The sequence below is a fragment of the Meles meles genome, chromosome 3 (genome assembly GCF_922984935.1).
Source record: "Meles meles chromosome 3, mMelMel3.1 paternal haplotype, whole genome shotgun sequence".
Classification (NCBI taxonomy): Eukaryota; Metazoa; Chordata; class Mammalia; order Carnivora; family Mustelidae; genus Meles; species Meles meles.
The window spans coordinates 179,488,860-179,493,287 of NC_060068.1; the positions used below are offsets into that span (position 1 = coordinate 179,488,860).

A 4,428-nucleotide genomic window follows, 5' to 3' on the forward strand; every position below is an offset into this window, starting at 1 on the left:
CGCTTCCTCACTGCTCTGAATCTGTCTCAGCTCTCTGAGGCCACCAGGATGAGTGGGAAGTCCATGCACTGACTCACACCTTGGCCCTCAGTCACTTTAGGAACCTTAACTTAGAAGGTTCACCAGCACTTAACCAGGTCAAAATATTTTTTATTCCATTACTTACTGGTTGGGGGCTAGATGCAAGTTACCTTTTGCAACCCTACAAGGCCCTGAATTTCTGGATCCTATTACCTTTCATTTTCTGCTTACAAGATAGCCAATTACTCCCTGAGCTCATCTCTTTCTTGCACTGCCTTTCCAAACAGATCCACTTCCAATTCAAACACATTTCTAATATTCCATTTTCCAGCAACTCCTCCTATGATCCTACAGTGATGAGGTCTGCCTTCCAAGTCTCTGCAGGCAGCCATCTTGCCATGTTTCATCAGTACCTAAGTAGATGTTCAGCCAACCATTGAGCCATGTGTCTTCCTTGCCTCCTGCCCAACTGCTAAGAAAATAGCTACAGAGTTTTGTTACAGCAGCAACCTCCTCGAGATACCACTTTCTACACTACTCAATAAATCATGCTATCATGTCGCAATCATGTTGCAAACAACCCACAATTCCAGTGGCTCCACAAAATACATTCATTTGCCACCTTCCCCACATCTACTGGGGATTTTCCAGGTAGGGCACCCTCCTTCAGACAATGACTCAGTCATCCAGTGCCTTCCATCTTGGGATGCTGCTGTTTCCAACATGGGGCTCCAACTTGCCATAGGAGAAGAGAGGAAAAATCAGGTGTCCAAGACTTTATGGGCCAACCTGGATGCTTTGTACATCACATCTGCCCACATTCCATCAGTCAGAATTAGTTTTATGGCCCCATTCAGGTACAAAGGGATGTTTAATTTCATCCTGGTCCAGAAAGGTAATTAAATGGTTGACAATAATTAGATTTCTGGTACAAAGACCGGTCTGAAATGTCACCTGGTGTCTCTGCAGAATCAGGCATTTCTCCTCCATTGACACTGTGTCTTGTGCATAATTTGCACCTGCCACTTCAATTAAAAATTATTTTATTGTCTGTAGAACTAGCAGGTAAGGAGTGCCTTGAGGGGAAGAGCTGCTCGGTAGTGCTCCCTTTGGCAACACATGTACTAAAACAGGAATGCTACAGAGAAGATGAGCAAGGATGACACAGAAATTCATGAAGCGCTCCACGTTAAAAAAACAAAGGAAGAAAGAACTGTCCTGTATACATCTCCGTAGAACCCAAGCCCGACACACGCACGTGCTGAGTGTTTGTCAAGAAAACAAGAAGCCATTTGTATGTCTTCATTGGAGAAGTGTCTGTTCATATCTTCTGCCCATTTTTTGATATGATTATCTGTTTTATGTGTGTTGAGTTTGAGGAGTTCTTTGTCGATCCTGGATATCAACCTTTTGTCTGTACTGTCATTTGCAAGTATCTTCTCCTATTCCGTGGGTTGCCTTTTTGTTTTGTTGACTATTTCCTTTGCTGTGCAGAAGCTTTTGATCTTGATGAAGTCCCAAAAGTTCATTCTCACTTTTGTTTCCTTTGCCTTTGAAGACATATCTTGAAAGAAGTTGCTGTGGCTGATATCGAAGAGGTTACTGCCTATGTTCTCCTCTAGGATTCTGATGGATTCCTGTCTCACATTGAGGTCTTTTATCCATTTCGAGTTTATCTTTGTGTACGGTGTAAGAGAATGGTCGAGTTTCATTCTTCTACATATCGCTGTCAAGTTTTCCCAGCACCATTTATTGAAGAGACTGTCTTTTTTCCATTGTATATTTTTTCCTGTTTTGTCGAAGATTATTTGACCATAGAGTTGAGGGTCCATATCTGGGCTCTCTACTCTGTTCCACTGGTCTATGTGTCTGTTTTTATGCCAGTACCGTGGTGTCTTGGTGATCACAGCTTTGTAGTAAAGCTTGAAATCGTGTAACGTGATGCCGCCAGTTTTGTTTTTGTTTTTCAACATTTCCTTAGCAATTCGGGGTCTCTTCTGATTCCATACAAATTTTAGGATTATTTGCTCCAGCTCTTTGAAAAATACCGGTGGAATTTTGATCAGAATGGCATTAAAAGTATAGATTGCTCTAGGCAATATTGACATTTTAACAATGTTTATTCTTCTGATCCAAGAGCATACAAATGGCTATCAGACACATGAAAAAATGCTCATCATCACTAGCCATCAGGGAGATTCAAATTAAAGCCATATTGAGATACCACCTGACACCAGTTAGAATGGCCAAAATCAGCAAGACAGGAAACAACGTGTGTTGGAGAGGATGGGGAGAAAGGGGAACCCTCTTACACTGTTGGTGGGAATGCAAGTTGGTGCAGCCACTTTGGAGAACAGTGTGGAGATTCCTCAAGAAATTAAAAATAGAGCTTCCCTATGACCCTGCAATTGCACTGCTGGGTATTTACCCCAAAGATACAGATGTAGTGAAAAGAAGGGCCATCTGTACCCCAATGTTTATTGCAGCAATAGCCACGGTCACCAAACTGTGGAAAGAACCAAGATGCCCTTCAACGGACGAATGGATAAGGAAGATGTGGTCCATATACACAATGGAGTATTATGCCTCCATCAGAAAGGATGAACACCCAACTTTTGTAGCAACATGGACGGGACTGGAAGAGATTATGCTAAGCGAAATAAGTCAAGCAGAGAGAGTCAAGTATCATATGGTTTCACTTATTTGTGGAGCATAACAAAGAACATGGAGGACATGGGGAGATGGAGAGGAGAAGGGAGTTGAGGGGAATTGGAAGAGGAGATGAACCATGAGAGACTATGGACTCTGAAAAACAACCTGAGGGTTTTGAAGGGACAGGGGGTGGGAGGTTGGGAACCAGGTGGTGGGTAATAGGGAGGGCACGTACTGCATGGAGCACTGGGTGTGGTACAAAAACAATGAATACTGTTACGCTGAAAATAAATTAAATAAATAAATAAATAAATAAATAAATAAATAGAAAATGAGGCGCCCAGAGGGAGGCCAGACTAGGAGGAAATGTTGACTGTTCCTCCTTGCAGAGCAGAGTGGGCATTTTCTAGTGGAAAGGAAACAACTGGAGGCTATCGTAAGACATGTTTTCTAAGAAAAGTGAAAGCAACATCATGCTCCTTTTTATTTATTTAAGTGGGCAACTTGTTTCCCCTTCTCTTTCTTGGTGTTCATTTGGTAATTTTGCATTTCCCACTGGACTAGTCCCAGCACAATGAAGCTCCCAGCAGAGGCTGTTATTCATATTTCTTTGAATAGTATCTCTTGTCCTGAACTAAACTGTTATTTATAATAGAAAAAAAAAGTCTGTAAGATACAGGCATTGGATGTTCTCAAGATTTACGTTGCCACTCAGTACTGGAGGGAGATGTGTGGGGAGTCTGTCCCCTGAAGATTTAGGACTGTGACCCAACACTTCACTCTTCAAGGAGCTCAAGACAGAAAACCTTCCCAGTCAGGCAGAACTGAGTCCAATTAACTGATTGAAATACATACAAATGCGGAACAACAGCTCATTTGTTTGGTATTAATCTGAGAAACAAAGGGCGCCTGACCAGGCTGCACAAAGGAGTTCTGCCCATTATCTGAAATGTCTCTGGCTCCTAAGCTGGGGTGTGTGAGCGTGGAGGAGGGGGCTCCTCAGGGCCCTGGTCTGTCGTCCAGGGAGCCAGTCACCAGGAGGGAGGGGCCAGGAGCTGATGGGTGGTGGCTGTGTCAGGTGCCACATTTAGGAGACGCCCTCAGGGGTGTGAATAGTACAGGTTTGTATTTCTCTGAAGAGTTTTCTAGCACATGGATGTGTCTTGTTCTGAAACAGTCAGCACCTTGTGACCGTTTTCTGACAGGTAGATGAGAAGAAGGGCACCTTTTAACAACGTGCCCCAAAGTGCCCCCTGAGCTAGCTGCGGCCACATGGGGCGGGCTCGTCGCACCTGTCCTTAACTCTCCCTCCACAGTGTCTGGTTTGCAGAAGGGACTAGCTGTGCAAACGGGTGGCATGCTTGTCCTGAAATCGACTGCTGGGAAGTTGGCCCCTGTTTGGGGTCTACACACCTGCCTTTGAGAAGTCCATCCAGCACGAGGGCTCTCTGAAGAGCTCACAGAGTCACCGTCCACTTTCCTGGGCGTCTTTTAACAGGAGAGCACTGGAGCACAGCCCCGTGAAAGTCAGAGCATCCGAAATTGAGTGGACAGTAGAGTTCCCATCTACCTTTCTCTCCCCGGACGCGCTTTCCCTATTACTAACATCTTCCGTTAGCATGGTGCATTTGTAAGAGCTGGAGATATTAATAACACAGTAAGGATTCAAATAGAGCAAAATGTAAACAGCATTTAAATTGAATAACTAAAATAGATGAACATTTAAATGACAAATACAAATGATTATAATGAAAT

General features: G+C 43.7%; 1 pseudogene; it reads left to right on the forward strand.

Moving 5' to 3' along the window:
• Nucleotides 1–1,121: 1,121 nt before the first annotated feature.
• On the forward strand, nucleotides 1,122–1,215 carry LOC123939534 (annotated as a pseudogene).
• The last annotated feature ends 3,213 nt before the right edge of the window (nucleotides 1,216–4,428 follow it).